Source organism: Erinaceus europaeus, chromosome 8 (assembly GCF_950295315.1).
Source record: "Erinaceus europaeus chromosome 8, mEriEur2.1, whole genome shotgun sequence".
NCBI lineage: Eukaryota > Metazoa > Chordata > Mammalia > Eulipotyphla > Erinaceidae > Erinaceus > Erinaceus europaeus.
Window position 1 is genome coordinate 111,171,623 of NC_080169.1, and position 17,833 is coordinate 111,189,455.

Here is a 17,833-nt window from a genome sequence, read left to right on the forward strand (position 1 = left end):
TGACTCATAGGTACAACCCCTCATCACTCCTTGACAGGTGTCTGCAGGGCACTCTCTTCTCCCAGCCAAGCTCCTTTCCCACCATCATGCCCCAGAACCCCAAAGCCCCCCCCCCATTCCATCACTTCCCCTCCTTCCTTGGAGTCCTTTGTTTTGGAGTTAAAGACATATATATATATATATTACAAGGGTCAAAGGGCCAGGCGGTTAAGTTCACACATTACAGTGCTCAAGGACCCGGGTTCAAGCCCCTGGTCCCCACCTGCAGAGGGAAAGCTTCACGAGTGGTGAATCAGGGCTGCAGATGTCTCTCTGCCTCTCTCCCTCTCTATCTCCTGCTCCACTCTTAATTTCTCTCTGACTCTATCCAATAATAAATAAATAAATCATTAAGGCAAGGGTCAACAAGATGACTCACCTGGATAGCGCACGTGCTTTACCATGTGTGCAAACCATATTTTATTTATTTTATTTTAAATATTTTATTTATTTATTTATTCATGAAAAAGATAGGGAGAGAGAGAGAGAAGGAACCTCAGATCCTCAAGCATGAAAAACCTTTTTGGATAACCATTACACTTTTTCCCTAGCCCTAACAAATAGATTTTAATGAAAAGATTTTTGAAGTTTCTGATTCTACTGTACAATGAAGTTTTCAAAAATTATTAATTGCTGAGACCAGGTGGTATTTTTCCTGGTTGAGTGCATGTGTTTTCATGTGCAAGGATCCAGGGTTCAAGCCTCTAGTCCCCACCTGCGGCATAGACGCTTCATGAGCAGTGAAACAGTGCTACAGGTGTCTCTCTCATCCCATCCCATTTCAGTTTCTCAGGGCCAGGAGGTGGTGCACCTGGTTGAGCACACATATTACACTTCACAAAGATGCAGGATCAAGCCCCTAGTCCCCACCTGCAGGGGGAAAGCTTCATGAGTGGTGAAGCAGGGCTGCAGGTATCTTTGTCTCTCTCCCTCTCTATCTCCCCCTCCTCTCAATTTCTCTCTCTTTTTCTGTCCATCTCAGTTTCTATTTGTCTCTAACCAATAAATACATATTTTAAAATTACTAACTGCTAAATTCCAGTATAACATCAAAGAAAAATGTTTGCAGTTACATAAACAAACTAGTAGAGATGTTTTCTTTCTCTCTTTCTTTGATTTTTTTATTGGATAAAAAATTAAGAAGGGGGAGGGAGAGAGACAGAGAGACACCTGCAGCTCTACTTCACCACTCATGAAGCTTTTCCCATGCAGGTGGGGACCAGAGGCTTGAATCCCAGTCCTTATGCAGTATAGTGTGTGCACTCAATGAGGTGCACCACCACCTGGGCCCTGTTTGTTTCTTTTTTCTATTAAATCTCATATCTATGACAGGCTAGCTTCTCATCAAGTACATCAACAAAAACTAACATGTAAAGACAGATTGATGGGGCCGGGTGGTTGCACACCTGGTTGAGAACACATGTTTTAATGCACTAGAACCTGGGTTCAAGCCCCTGATCCCCACCTGCAGGGGGGAAGCTTCATAAGTGGTGAAGCAGGGCTACAGATGTCTCTCTTCCCCTCACATATATAAGAAAGAATAATTTTTTAAAAAGACAGATTGACTACAAGTAATGATTCAGGCTGTGAACTGAAGCAGGAAGCACAGGAGGGTCTGAATGATTTTCTTCAAGAGAAGTGTCTGTTGACACTCCAAGAGAATTTAGGGCAATAAGGAAGAACTCTATAGACTTTAGGTGAACAGTTCACTGAGGAAAAGTCACCTTCTCTATGGGCCCCAGATCAGATCAAATCGATAGGGTTTACAGTCAACAATATTTATACACCTTTCCCATACTTGGGAGCTACTCTCTTCTCTGATCCGGCTTTCTGGTCCTTTTTCCAGCTATGACATCATCTCCCCAGACAATAATTTGGATCCACCTGCATATCAGATGTCAGGCTCAGAAAAAAGAAAAAAAAACTAGTATAGTCATGGGCCCTTTGGAATATACCTAAAATAGGCCTACTAACTATCTATAAAACGGAGACTCACAACTCTTCATCTGCACTACTCCAGCCTTTAGGTTCATGATTAGTCAACAATTTGTTTGGCTTTATATGTTAACCCTTTTTTCAGCCACCAGGTTCCAGGTGCTAGCATAATGCCTACCAGACTTCCCTGGGCAGATGACCCCACTAATCTGTCCTGAAGCTCTGCTTCCCCAGATTCCTACCCCACTAGGGAAAGTGAGAAAGGCATGCTGAGAGTATGGATCAACCTATCAACACCCATGTTCAGCAGGAAAGCAATTACAGAAGCCAGACTTTTCACCTTCTGCACCCCATAATGACCCTGGGTCCATGCTCCCAGAGGGATAAAGAATAGGAAAGCTATCAGGAAAGAGGATGGGATACGGAGTTATGGTGAGAACTGTGTGGAGTTGTATCCCTCTTATCCTGTGATTTTTGTCAATGTTCCCTTTTAATAAATAAAAATTAAAATAAAAAAAAAGTCACTTTCCCTTTTTTTTTCTCTGTCTCCTACACTTGAACGTTTCCTTAAACCACACAGAGGGATCCTATCCCTGTCTCTGGAAGAATCTGAGAGAGCTCACCCAGTAGCACACATCCTACTATAAGTGGGGCCCTGGCACCACATGGGAGCACCATGGACATCAAGGGGGGAGCTCCATGGATGGTGGAACATTACTGCAGTGTCTCTGTCTGCCTCTTTCTCTTCATGTGCTCTCTCTCTCTCTCTCTCTCTCTCTCTCTCTCTCTCCCCCTTTCTCCTCTCTTCTTACTCTGGAAGGCAGGAAGATAAGTAGTAAGTAAGTAAGGAAGAAATAGGTCCAGGTGACAGAGCACAAGCACAAGGAACTAGGGTCATTCCTTGATATTGCATAAAAATAAATAAATAAAATTCTGGAAGCATCCTGGCTAAGCTCAGGCATGGATAAGCAACACTTCACAGCACTGCTGACTTAACGTTGGTGGAGCAGTGGGGGTCTCTCTCTCTCTCTCTTTCTCTCTCTTTCTCTCTCAGCTTCCCTTCTGCAGGTGGGGAACAGAGGCTTGAACCCAGGTCTTTGAGTACTATAATGTATGTGCTCGACCAGACACCACCACCCTGCAGTGGGGCTCTTAGTAGCCACAGTCCAGTAGTATAAAACCCAAATAACTGTCTGACCTTCTCTACTCTGAATCTCTCAGTGAAGGAAGGAGAGAAGAGCGGAGAGAAGAATGAAGGGGACACAGCTCTGGTCCACAAGAAGATCCTAGTCGATCGATTCTGGGAGGGCAAATGGCGTGAACTCAGGAAACGTGCTCAGATGTCACCTTTGTGACCTCCATTCATCCACTGTCTTTCATAAGAGCAAGTCACTAATCTCGTTCTCTGTGTCCTCAAAAGTCCCCCACTCAACACTTGGAAGGGAAAACAAATCACACTTAACTGTGGATTTGTGGAACAATGCTCTGACACGTGGTATGGAACATGGCTGTCCCCATTCCTGGAACAAGTCTGGGTACCCTGTCAGCTGGGGCCACTTCACACTTGGCCCCAGAGGTAGGTCCTGGGTGAGTCACTTTCCTGCCCCCAAGGGCTCTGTCGGATGGCTCTTGAGATCAAGAATTGAGTGTTCCCATTCAATGTGGACATTTTTTTTCAAACAAAGGGCCACCTTTGTCAGCCTCTCCTGGGCCTAACCGCAGGCCAGGCAGAAGATCGATTTACAAGAGAACATCTACATCCCTGGCCAAGCAAAGAGACAGAAGTGCAGAGCAAGAGGCCATCCAGCCAAAAATAACAATCCCTCTGAAAAAGCCAAGACCTGACTTTCAAACAATCATGTCTGGTTTCTCTCAACTGAATTCCAGCCAGACCCAGTTCATGCAAATAATCGGATTTTATCCTCTGTTTACCTAACACTTGTCTACCTTTAAGTAGGCATTTGAGCCTGTCATTCACAGTCCTTGTTCTTTCTCTTCTCTCTCTCCCTCACCCCCTCAACGTGGATTTATTTTATTTTTAATTTTTATTTTTCTATTCATTTTGGACAGAGGCAGAGAAATTGAGAGGGAAGGGAGGATAAAGAGGAAGGGAGAACTTCTGACAGACACCTGAAGCGCTGTTTCTCTGCTCATGATGATGCTTCCCCTCTGCCGATGAAAGCAGAGGGCTTGAACTCAGGTCCTCGTACAGGCTCCAGTGCGTGTGCTCAATCAGGTGTGCCACCGCCCAGCCCTGGAGTTATTTTACTTTATTATTTTTTTATTTTATTAGTGATTTCATGATGATTATAACAAGATTGTGGGATAATAGGGATAGGGATATAATTCCATATAATTCCCACCACCAGAGTTCTATATCCCATCTCCTCCACTGGAAGCTTTACTATTCTTTTTTTCTTTTTTCTTTCTTTCTTTTTTTTTTTTTTGCCTCCAGTGTTGTTGCTGGGGCTTGGTGCCTGCACTACAAATCCACTTATTCCTGGAGGCTATTTTTTTCCCCTTTTGTTGCCCTTGTTGTTTATCGTTGTTGTTGTTATTGCTGTTGTTGTGTGGACAGGACAGAGAGAAATGGAGAGAGATGGGGAAGATAGCAGACCTGCTTTACCGCTGTGAAGCAACCCCTCCCCCGCAGGTGGGGAGCAGGGGCTCAAACCAGGATCCTTACACCTGTCCTTGCACTTCTTGCCATTTGAGCTTAACCCGGTGCACTACCGCCGGGCCCCAGGAAGCTTTACTGTTCTTTATCCCTCTGAGAGTATGGACCAAAGATTTTTGTGGGGTGCAGAATGTGGAAGGTCTGGCTTCTGTAATTGCTTCTCCGCTGGACATGGACATTGGCAGTTCGATCCATACCTCTACCTTATCCCCCCCCCCCATTTTGTTGTCCTTGCCCATGTTGTTATTGTTGTTTATGTTGTTATTAAATAGAGCAGAGAGAAATTGAGAGAGGAGGGGAAGATAGAGAGGGAAAGAGAAAGATAGACACCTGCAGACCTGTTTCACTGCCTGTGAAGCGAATCCCCTGCTGGTGGGGAGCCAGGGCTTCAAACTAGGATCCTTAGGCTGGTCCTTGCGCTTCGCACTATATGCGCTTAACCCGCTGCGCCAACGCCCGGCTCCCAACTATCTTTCCCTAGTGAGGTAGGGCTTTGGGGAGGAATTTGTTTTATTTTATACTATTGTTTGTGGAATTGGGAATTCTGATTCCAAGGCTCTTTCTCCTTTACCGAGAACCTGCCAGGTGTTATCTCACAGGTGATCGCTCCTCTGAGTCAGGGAATATAATACTTCTCTGACCTCTGCGGAGGAGATTGTATCCTCTCAGAAGAGTTCTGAGGAGTCTGGGCAAAGACTTTTCCCCAGAGGTTTATTTGTAGAGGCTTTGCCCTGGATTACCCCCAACCTTACCAGAGCCCCTTCCAAATAGGTTGGCAGCGCCTTCGCCAAGATCACAAGACTTCCTCCAAGGCCATTTAGGAAGTGAGAACTTAGAACCAGGATCCAGGACTCCTGATAAAGAGTAAAGAGGGTCAGCGAAACTAGTTAACACCCACATTGTTAAGATAAAAACACTGGCCTTAAGAAAGAGATTTTGGTGGCCTGGCAGTGGCACACCTGGTTGAATGCACATGTTACCCAAGGACCTGGGTTCGAGTCCCCTGGCCCCCACTTGCAGAGGGAAAGCCTCATGAGACTGTGCTGCAGGTGTCTGTCTCTGTCTCCTTCTCTTCCTCCCCCTCATCCTTCAATTTCTCTCTGTCCTAACAAAATAAATAAGATTTGAAAGAAATTTTTTAAATTAAGAGGAAAAAGACTAATTCACACCCATTAACATTAGTAGTGCGAAGAGAATTCCAGTCTGAATATCTATCTATTGATGTTTGAATACTTACAGATGTTTCCTGTGGTTTAAATGCCTGATGGAAGAAGACACCTGATTTCACCTTTTCCATGTGAGAACCTGAAGTTATATATGTAGACACAAGGAGACAAACTATGTAACTGAGAAACACAGGAGGGAAGGAGGGAAGGGGACAGAGATTTGAGCACTCTATCCCCTTTCTCCCCATAGGCCATTGGTTTTCTCCTTTTCTTCTTCTTTATTTTCTTAATCTCTTTATTGGGGAATTAATGTTTTACATTCAACAGTAAATACAACAGTTTGTACATGCATAACATTTCCCAGTTTTCCACATAACAATACAACCCCCACTAGGTCCTCCTCCCTTTCTTCTTAATAAAGTTTTATTTTTGTTTTCCTTATCTGACAGTTGTGTTATTATTTATTTTAAGAATGTATCATTTTGGGGTTCCATTTCTGGAGGACATCTCAGTGGAGGTGAAGTTGGAGAGAGAGCCAGCAGACTCTTTCTCTCCTCTCTGGCCCTTTGTGGTCTCATGTGGACAAAACTGGAAAGACTGGCCAAGTGTTTGATCACAAACACGCAGTTTATTCCCCCCAAAAACCTTAGCCCCAAATTACTCTTTGAAAATACCCATCTCTTGTTTATGAAACAAGAAGTGGAACCAACCACAAGCGCTGCAGTGCCAACAGAAATATTTTGCCCCAGTGGGAAGACTGTGGGCCAGAGATCACAATCAAAGCATCCAGGAGCTAAGAGCCCACCCCACCCCCCTTGCCCATTGATTATTAACTTCACCTGAAAATGCCCTGGCCCGTCTGATGCTAGTAACTCACTCACTCAAGTTTCCAGCAAGCAACAGACACCCCCGTGCAGGAACTGACTGCTTTCAGAACAAGCAGAAACCTGCTACTGGAGCTACTGAACTTGAAGTCTAAGGTAATGACCTTGAGGGGCAGGGATACCAAACTTTAGCTCTCCACTTCCTTCACAGGGACTGAAGACCTGTCTGCTCTCATCTGGCTGGGGATGCTCAGGGGTCCTGAGAGACTAAGGCAGCACACAGCAAAGGTTAGAGAAAGTTTATTGGAATAAACAAGTTAAGAAATAGTCACCAAGCAAAGAGATGAGCAGACCTGTAAGCCAGCACAGGGAGAGAGGAACTAGTTAACATCTAGTTAGCATCCATATTGTTACGATAAAATCCTGGTCTTCTGAATATTTATAGTAACTGGGCTTGAGGAGAGGAAAACTATTAACATCCATATTGTATGATAAAAAAAATAACCTTGGTTTTCTGAAGATCTAACGGTGTGTACTGCAGTTTGAGTATCTGGTGGGGGAAAAAAAAATCAGGCATCAAGAAGAATAAGGAATGAAGGGGAAACTCCTCCATTGGCTAATGGTTTTCCCTTTTTCTTCCTTCCTTCCTCTTTTCTTTCTTTTTTAATGTATTTAATTATAAAATGGAAACACTGACAAGACCATAGGATAAGAGGGGTACAATTCCCACCACTAGAACCCTGTATCCCATCCCCTCCCCTGATAGCTTTCCCATTCTCTATCCCTCTGGGAGCATGGACCCAGGGTCATTGTGGGTTGCAGAAGGTAGAAGGTCTGGCTTCTGTAATTGCTTCCCCACTGAACATAGGCATTGACAGGTCGATCCATACTCCCAGCTTCTATCTCACTTTCCCTAGTGGGGAAGGGTTCTGGGGAATCGGAGCTCCAGGACACATTGGTGGGCTTGTCTGTCCAGGGAAGTCTGGTCAGCATCATGCTAGCATCTGGAACCTGGTGAGTTAACATACAAAGAGAGTTAACATACAAAGCCAAACAAATTGTTGACCAATCATGGACCTAAGGGCTGGAATAGTGCAGAGGAAGAGTTAGGGGGTCCTCCACTTTGTAGATAACTAGTAGGCATGTTTTAGTTATATTCCAAGGGGTCTGTGGCTATACTAGTTTTTTTTTTCTTTTCTTTTTTTCCCCTGAGCCTGAAATCTGATATGTATGTGGATCCAAGTTATTTTCTGGGGAGATGATGTCATGATTGGAAAAAGGACCATAAAGCTGGATCAGGGAAGAGAATAGCTCCCTAATATGGGAAAGGGGTATAAATATTGTTGACTATAAACTCCATCAATTTGATGTGATCTGGGGCCCATAATCAGCTTAGGAGCCTATGTGACCTCTGCATCCCTCTAGATCTGAGCTCACATTTTGTGGTCATGAGTAGGAACATTCCAGGCTGCCCCTATACCGACCTATCTTCCTCAGATGTAGCATAGAGTATGTTGTCCATCCTCCCTTCAAAACATTCTCTACCATTGTTGATCCAAGTTGGGGGCAAGGTCCTATGGGGGCCCACAAAGGGGTCTATTGTGTTGTTCTTGATAGAAATGACTGGTAACAGTGGAGAGAGGGATTTATTCAAGTTCTAGGCCCATCAAGTCTGTTTGGGAATCTCAGGACTCCCTGATTAGGGCCCCAGTTGATGGGGTGGCCTGATAGTGACTAAAGAGTCATCATTAAAGTATACCAGTCTCTTGCCCTTATTTAGCTTTTGCAGTCCTTACTTTGATAAGGTTAGCTTTGGAGTCAGTGAGAGAACTGTAATAGGAAGTATGTAAGGAGGGTATCTAAGTCTAAGTAGACACTATTTCATTATGAACTTTATACTGACTCACTACAGACTATTGTGTACTTTTGCTTTCAGGTATATATTTTGCCCTAATTTATCGATACATGTGAACTTATGCTCTATCTTATGGGACCTGGTCTATATCTAGGTTATGGGACTTTGTTAGGAAGTGAACCTCCTGGAATGGAATTAGAGATTACTATGAAAGGAAAGGTCTCGCCCGAGTAACGAGGGTGAAGTGTTGACATTCCATGCCTGACGTCTCTGGACACAGTCTGAAATGAAGCATGCTGAGGTGGTACTTGTTGCGTTGGTTAGAAACTTCTAATCAATCTTGGGTTTTGTTGGGTAAACAGAGGCGGAAGAGTGGCTGGCTTCAGGGGTAGTTTCCTGTCTTAGTCAATTACATGGTGTGGAAACTTGCCTACTGATATTCTTATTCAGAATGGCTAGTAGCTAGCAGCCAGTCTGTGCACTGGCAAATGTCTTAAGCTCCTTCTAAGGGTGAGGAATTTTCTGGTCTAACTCTGAGAGTCGTTTTCATCAGCCTTGGAAAAAAAAAAAACTATATTTAAAATTTGATGCCACAGCAGGAACAGTGTCACCTGCTAAGGACTGAGGTAGGCCACCTGCCATCTGAGACTGTTTTCCTGTTTCTTGTTTCTAGCTTTAGTTGTTCCCTGAACATTCTGGGATGCCTGCACATTCTCTTAAATGTTTAGAGTACCCCAAGAGCACAGTTATCTGTCTGTACCATCTATAACTGGAACTGTAATTGAGATACATATATATATTTTTTTTCAATTGCTTCTACACTGAACATAGGTGTTGGCAGGCCAATCCATACCCCAGCCTATTTCTATTTTTCCCTAGTGGGGTAGGGGTCTGGGGTCCAGGACACATTGGTGAGGTCATCTGCCCAGGGAAGACAGGCTGGCACCATGATAGTATTTTTCAACTTCTGTCTATGAGTGAGATCATCCCATATTCATCCTTCTCTTTCTGATTTATCTCACTTAACGTGATTCTTTTTAATGCATTTATTTTTATTATCTTTATTTATTATTAGATAGAGACAGAGAGAAATTGAGAGGGGGGAATTAGAGAGGGATAAAGACAGTGGGCTGGGTGGTGGCACACCTGGTTAAGTGTACATAGTACTGTGTGCATGGAACCAGGTTCTAGTCCCCATGCCCACAAGCAGCAGGGATGCTTCACAAGTGGTGAAGAAGTAAAGAAAAAAAGAGAGAGGGAGAAAGACAGAGAGACACCTGTAGCTTTGCTTTACGCCTTGTGAAGCTTTCCCCTTGTAGGTAGGGACTGGGGGGCTTGAACCTGGGTCCTTGCACATTATAATGTGAGCATTTAACAAAGGGCACCACCACCTGGCCCTAGAAATGCATTCTTATTCATTTTTAAGTGTCTTCTTTTCCTGCTAGAGGCTTGTGTACACACTGCCTTCTTTTTTAAAAAATAATTCTCCACCTGCAGGGGAGTCACTTCACAGGTGGAGAAGCAGGTCTGCAGGTATCTATCTTTCTCTCCCCCTCTCTGTCTTCCCCTCCTCTCTCCATTTCTCTCTGTCTATCCAACAACAAGAACATCAAGAACAACAACAATAATGACAACAACAACAAAACAAAAACAAGGGCAACAAAAGGGAATACATAAATAAATAAATATTTAAAAAAATTCTTAAAAGTGTATGAATAGTTGTCTACAAGATTATAGGTTATAGTTCAACATCACACACACTACCAAATTTCTGTGCCCCCACCCTCCCAAAATTAAATACCACAATTCTCAAATGTCTTTGGACAGTTTGTTTACTTCTGTCTTTCAATTGTTTTGCAAGTTCATATGTCTCAGTTCTCTAAATTCCACATCTGAATGGAACCATCTGGTAGTTGTCTTTTGCTTCTTCATCTGCTTCACTAAGCATAATCGCCTCTAGTCCCATCCATTTTTCCCCAAAAGATACAATATTATCTTTTTTGATTGCAGAATAGTATTCTATGGAGTCTATATCCCATGACTTCTTTAGCCAGTCATCTGATGACGAACATCTAGGCTGCTTCCACTCTTTGGCTATTGTGAATAAAGCAGCTATGAACACAGGGTTGCCTATTTCCCTTTGAATTATTTTTTCCCTGGTTTTATGCCCTTTGTATAAATGTCACTTTTTAGGTTTTTGTTAATATTGGTCTAACACTGGTTTACAAATGATGAGATTTCAGGGGTGTAGTTTCCTGTGAGTATTCACCCACCACAAAAATGCCTGTGATTCCTTCTCCTCTGATCACCACTATAGAAAAACATCACTTTAATAGCCATCATTTATTCCACTATAAATGCCTCCTAAGATTTCATTTTTACAAACATTGCAGCGTTGATATACAGAGTCTTGGATACACATTTTCTATGTTCATCTCTAATTTAATAATAATAATAGTAACCTGAACCATATGAACCATAGAAGGAAAGAAAACCCAACTAATCAAACTCTTACAAAAGTCCACAGCTGGGCCAGCAAAACAGCTCACCTGGATAATTTTCTCCTTTGCCATGTGCACCACCCAGGTTCAAGCCAAGCCTCCATCACACAGAAGGAAGCTTATGTGTTGTGGTCCCTTTATTCTGTCTCTCTACCTTTTGTCTGTATCTCTAAAAAAAAAAAAAAAAACTACAGCTTAGCTACAAATAATCTCAATTGCTCAGACTGAACTGGCATACTAACAGATGATTGTTTTCCCAAGCACCTGTTTAAACCAATGAAAAAAAAATCATGACTAGAGAAAATGACATCCAAGGTCTCTTATTCCTGCAAATAGTTGTATGTAACTGCAGTTTTGCATGCAATAAAAAATGACAAGGCAACAGGGAAGCAGGACAGTGTGAATGAAAAACATGGGAAAAACAGACAAGAGAAACAGACTGATGAGGAGGACTTGCCAGATTTGAAAGTAAAGGGGCCTGACCCAGATTTGAAAATAATTACTCCTGCCCTGTTTATGAAGATGGAGAAACAGCCTAAATTTCAAAACAAAACCAACAAACAGAAAAACTACAGCAAAAGAACACAATGGAAATCTTAGAACCTGAGATTCCAAGGGGTAGTTGCACAAGTGGATTAGATACAGATGTCAAGAGATTTATTTTTTTCAAAGGGCAGAACAAAATATCCAGTATAAATCAGCTTTGCAAAGTTATACCACATATTAAAGCACATAAAGCAAAAGGATGGAGAATAAAGACAAAGGCAAGAACAGAAGACACAGTGGAGAAGTCTAACCTATGCATGAGAAAAGAAGAAAGCAAAACAGGAACTTGATGGCTGAGAATTTCAAAACTGACGATAGACATCAAAACCTTTATGCAATTGCCTACAAACCCAAGCAAGACAAAAAGAAAAAAGATAGAAAGAAAAAAGAAATTCACATACATCAGAGTACAATTACTGACACCAATGACAAAGCCAAAAGCACACAACCAAAAAAAGAGAGAAATTGGAGCACCAGTTACACAGGCAGATCTCAACATAAACAAGGGAAGTGAAAAGAAAGACAGTGTTTGACTGAAAGACTAGGAATGTAAATTAGCCAGCAGAGTGCTGGACTTGCACACCTGAGATTCCCAGCACTACATGTACCAGAGTGGTGTTCTGACTTGCCTCTCCCTCTCTCACTCTTTCTTTCTCTGTCTCACATGAAACTCTTTCACACACAGTAAAGAAAATAAACCTTTTAAAAAGAAATTAGAGGTGGGTAGACTGGGGAGACAGCATAATGGTTCTGCAAAAGACTTCATGCCTGAGGCTCTGAAGTCCCTGGTTCAATCACCAAGACTTGCTGAACTTCCATTCAACTCCTTTCTTTTAAAAACGATATACTGATTAATCAATGAAAGAGGGAGAGAGCATGCCAGAGTATTATTCTGACACATGCCGTGCTGGGGACTGAACTCAGGACCTTAGACTCAAGAGTCCTACTCTTTATCCACTGCATCACCTCCTGAGCTCCACCCAGGTGGTTCCTTTTGAAACATATTCTCATGCCCTCTCTCCAATGAGCTTCAGTGTGTCTGCCTTTACTGGCTCTGCCAATGCCTATCTATCTACCTATCTATCTGGGAGCTGTTCAGCTCTGGCTGTTGGTAGGGTTCTGGAATCAAACCTAGGGACTCCCCCAAGCAAGTTCTAACTGTACTTCTGTTCACATTCCCCATCCTGATGAATGCCCCAGATTGTGATGTGCTCTTCTCCAACCTCATCCCAATTTATTATTTCAGGCCACTTTGGATTCTGCAAGGAACTGGAACCTTCCACGTGCAGGGGGGAAGTTGCACCAATAGAGAAGCAGTGCTGTAGGTGTCTCTGTGTGTGCTTCTTAGATAGAGACAGAAAGGCAGAGAGAGAGAGATCACACCATCAAAACTTCCTTGAGTGCAGTGGGCTTGAACTGCACATGACAAAGCAGTGCACTATCCAAGAGAGCTATTTCTTTTTTTTTTAAATTTTTTATTTATAAAAAGGAAACACTGACAAAACCATAGGATAAGAGGGGCACAACTTCACAAAATTCCCACCACCAGAACTCCCTATCCCATCTCCTTCCCTGATAACTATTCTATTCTATAACCCTCTGGGAGTATGGACCCAAGGTCATTGTGGGACGCAGAAGGTGGAAGGTCTAGCTTCTGTAATCGCTTGCCCGATGAACATGGGCTTTGACAGGTTGATCCATACTCCCAGCTTCTATCTCTCTTTCCCTAGTGGGGAAGGGCTCTGGGGAAGCAGAGCTCCAGGACACATTGGTGGGGTTGTCTGTCCAGGGATGTCTGGTCAGCATTATGCTAGCATCTGGAACCTGGTGAGTTAACATACAAAGAGAGTTAACATACAAGGCCAAAAAAATTGTTGACCAATCATGGACCTAAAGGCTGGAATAGTGCAGAGGAAGAGAGTTGGGGGTCCTCCATTTTGTAGATAGCTAGTAGGCATATTTTAGTTAAGTTCCAAAGGGTCTGTGGCTAGACTAGTTGTTGTTGGGTTTTTTCTGTTTGTTTGTTTTTTGTTTTTTTCCTTTTTCTTTTTGTTCCTGAGCCTGAAATCTGATATGCCAGTGGATCCAAGTTGTTGTCTGGGGTGATGATGTCATGGCTGAAAAAGCGATCAGAAAGCTGGATCAGGGAAGAGAATAGCTCCCTAATATGGGAAAGGGGTATAAATATTGTTGACTATAAACCCCATCAATTTGATGTGATCTGGGGCCCATAATCAGCTTAGGAGCCTATGTGAGTTCTGCATCCCTCTAGATCTGAGCTCACATTCTGTGGTCATGAGTAGGAACATTCCATGCTGCCCCAATATTCACCCATCTTCCTCAGCTGTAGCATAGAGTATTGTTGGTCTGCTTCTAAATTCTGCTTCTAAGACCCCTTCTGTTGCACTGCTTAATCACTGTAGTCTATTTACATAATCACTGTGTTACCTGGGAACCGCCCTGCCTACAGGGCATTGGTTTAATCCCACTGGTTCAAACTCTCTTTTTGCTCCACCCCCTCTCCTAGTCACACCCTGTTCTCCACCACTAGTTTGCATTCTTTTTTGACTCCACCCTCTCTATGTCACATCCTGTTTCCACCCTACTTGGCGAGTATAAATACAGCTGCTCTTCTGATATAACACACAGTGGAATTGCCTTCCAAGAGTCCCAGAGTCTCTCTCCTACGAAGCTAGCCCAGCAATAAAGACTGAACTGCGTCCCACTCAGCCATGAGTCCCTGGTCGTCTCTCTCCCACCTGCGAAGCTAGCCCGGCAGAGTATGTTGTCCATCCTCCCTTTGGAACATTCTCTACCATTGTTGATCCAAGTTGAGGGCAAGGTCCTATGGGGGCCCACAAAGGGGTTTATTATGTTGTTCCTGATAGAAATGACTGGTAACAATGGAGAGAGGGATTTTTTCGAGGTCTAGTCCCATCAAGTCTATTTGGGAATCTCACAATTCCCTGATTAGGGCCCCAGTTGATGGGATGACAAGAGTCATCCTTAAAGTATGCCAGTCTTTTGCCCTTCTTCAGCTTTTGCAGTCCTTGCTTTGATAAGGTTAGCTTTAGAGTGAGCCAAAGAACTGTAATGGGAAGTAGGTGAGGAGGATATCTAAGTCTAAGTATTTATAAGTATTCTATTTCATTATGAACTTTATACTGGCTCACTACAGACTATTGTGTACCTTTGCTTTCAGGTATGTATTTTGCCCTAATTTATCAATATATGTGAACATATGCTCTATCTTATGGGACCTAGTCTATATCTATGTTTTGGGACTTTGTTAGGAAGTGAACCTCCTGGAATGGAATTAAAGAACACTATGAAAGGAAAGGTCTCACCCAAGTAATGAGGGTGAAGGGTTGGCATTCCATGCCTGATGTCTCTGGACACGGTCTGAATTGAAGCATGCTGAGATGGTACTCATTGCATTGATTAGGTTGGGATCGAAAGATGCAATATCATTTGGTATGAATTGAGAGAAGCATGCAGGAAAGTGAGCCCCACCCCAGAGGTTTCAGGACTGGGGGAAATATAGGCTTTATAGAGGAAGTGGGAGGTTCCTGCTGTCTTAGGGGTTAAGAAGACAATAGATAGTTATTGCTATAATCACATTGTTTGGAAATTGGGTTAACTCTGGAAAATCCCTTTGTTAGGATTTGCTGTATCATACACACCCAAGAGAACTATTTCACCAGCACAGCAGTTATCTATCAATCTATCTCTATCAGAAAGAAAAGAAAGCAGAAAAGAAGATATGGCTACTAGAGTGATGTAGTCATTGTATTAGCACTGAGCTCACATTCTGTGGTCATGAGTAGGAACATTCCAGGCTGCCCCAATATTGACCCCAGTGATAACACTGGTGGGGGGGGAGAGAGAGAGAGAGAAAAGAAGAAGAAGGAGGAGGAGGAGGAAGAGGAGAAGAATAAGAGGAGGAGGGAGAGAAGGAGAGGGAGACAGACAACTGGGGAGATAGCACAAGGGTGAGCTAGACCCTCCCCACTTGCCCAGCCCAAGCTGGCCCCTAGGCAGGACTCCCCCACCCAAATCTATTCCAGACAGCCTGCTGTGTTCTCACTAAGGCAGACTTCTGCTCTCAGCTCACGTGGCACCCCCCTCAGTCCTGACCATCCCTCACCCACCACCCCAGTGCTCCCTTGCAGGTCCACCTCTTGCCTCTCTCCATTTCTGTGGAAGATCCCCATGCTGTGGTCTAACTGCACTGTTGTTTGCAGTCCTTTCTTTTCTGCTTGATCTCACTACCAGGCTGTGAGTGGGTATGTTGTGTTTGGGGGGGGGGGGCAGCGGAGGTGTTCAGCAATTGCTCTCCACTAAAAGAAGTTGCCCAGCAGTGGGTGGGATGCAGTCTTGCATGTGTGATATCCTGAGTTCTATCCCTAGTTTATGATGGAGGAGTGCTCTGGACTGACACACTCTCTCATAAAATGAATGTGATTTTCCCTTGATTTTTTGATTTGTGGTTAATGTAGATCACAAGATTGTAAGATCATAGGATCTGGTTCTACACTGCACACAGCACCCGAGTTCTGTATCACCACCCTCCCACTTCCCAAAGATAACCACTATAGTTCTCACAAAGTCTTAGAAACAGTTTGTTTGATTTGTTTGCTTATCTTGTAAGTTGATATGTATCAGATCTCTAGATTCCACATATGAATGAAACCATCTGGTAGTTATCTTTCATCTCTTTATTTATTTTACTAAACATAGTCACCTCCAGTACCATCCACTTGTTTCAAAGGATACAAAATTGTTTTTTTATTATTATTATTGCAGACTAGTATCCCATGGAGTACATATCCTATAACTTCTTTAGTCAGTCATCTGTTGATGGGCATTTAGGCTGCTTCCACTCTTTGGCTATTGTGAACAATGCAGCTATGCACACAGGGGTGCATATGTCCCTTCTAATTAGTGTTTCAATGTCCTTTGCGTAAATGTCTAAGAGGGATATTACTGGATCATAAGGTGATTGATTTTTTTTTAACTTGTTTAAAGTCTCTGTATACAGTCTTCAAGAAGAGAGAGAGGTAGCACAAGCACAGATACCACAGTCCTAAGTCCAGAGTGTAGGGAGCAGATGTCTGACAACAGCAGTGGATTCCTCAGGTAGGCACTGAGCCCCAGTAATGATCTTGATGGCAAGACACACACACACACACACACAACTCAACACATAGATCTGATCCACCAGATCCACCATTCCTGCCTGTCAGGGTTAGGGTTAGTGCCCCTCCCTTTTTTTTGAGAAGCAGAAAGATGGAAGGGATGAGAGAAAGAGACAGACAGAGAAAGAGAGAGAGAAAGCACTACCACAGCACTGGTTCACCATCCATGGAGCACTCTACCCCCATGTGGAGCATGAACCCAGAGTCTTGTGCATGGTATGGCATGTGCTCTACCTGGTGAGCTCTCCTGCCCCCCTGCTCTGGGGGTGGGGCGGGACTAAGAAAACCACTATACCCCACCTACAGGGGAGTCGCTTCACAAGAGGTGAAGCAGGTCTTCAGGTGTCTCCCCCTCTGTCTTCGCTTCCTCTCTCCATTTCTCTCTGTCCTATCCAACAACAATGACATCAGTAACTACAACAATAAAACAAGGGCAACAAAAGGGAATAAAAAAATAAATATTTAAAAGAAAAAGAAAAGAAAGCCACTACAGCACCAGAGCTTCCTCCAGTGCCATAGTCCTTTCCATGTGGTACCCGAGGTCTTTGAACCCGGGTCATCCACACAGCTAGGCAGGCGCCCTACCCGTTGAACTATCTCTGCGCCACTCCCTGCTCTGTTTTAAGGATGTGATGCCTGTTTGCAGTGAAAACACTGCGAACAAGCCCTGGCCCTCTCAACTTACATTGAGAATGGATTCCAGAAGAATTTAAAGACGGGTGCTGTCTTTGTTGATCTCACAGCAGCCTATGACACAGTCTGGCACCGTGGTCTCCTAGTCAAGATCTCAAGATGCCTGCCTCCATGGGTGGCCAACACTATATCGTTCCTTCTCCAAAACAGAAGATTCCAGGTGCATCTGGGTGACAAGTCTAGCAGATGGAGACTTGTCTCAAGTGGCCTCCCCCAGGGCTCTGTTCTGGCTCCTACGCTATTTAATATTTACATCAATGACCTCCCAGAAACTTCTTCAAGGAAGTTCATCTATGCCTACGACATCTGCTGTGCAACTCAGGCATCCAAATTCGACATCCTCGAGGAAACACTCACGAAAGACATGTCTCTGATATCTGATTACTGTAAACAATGACG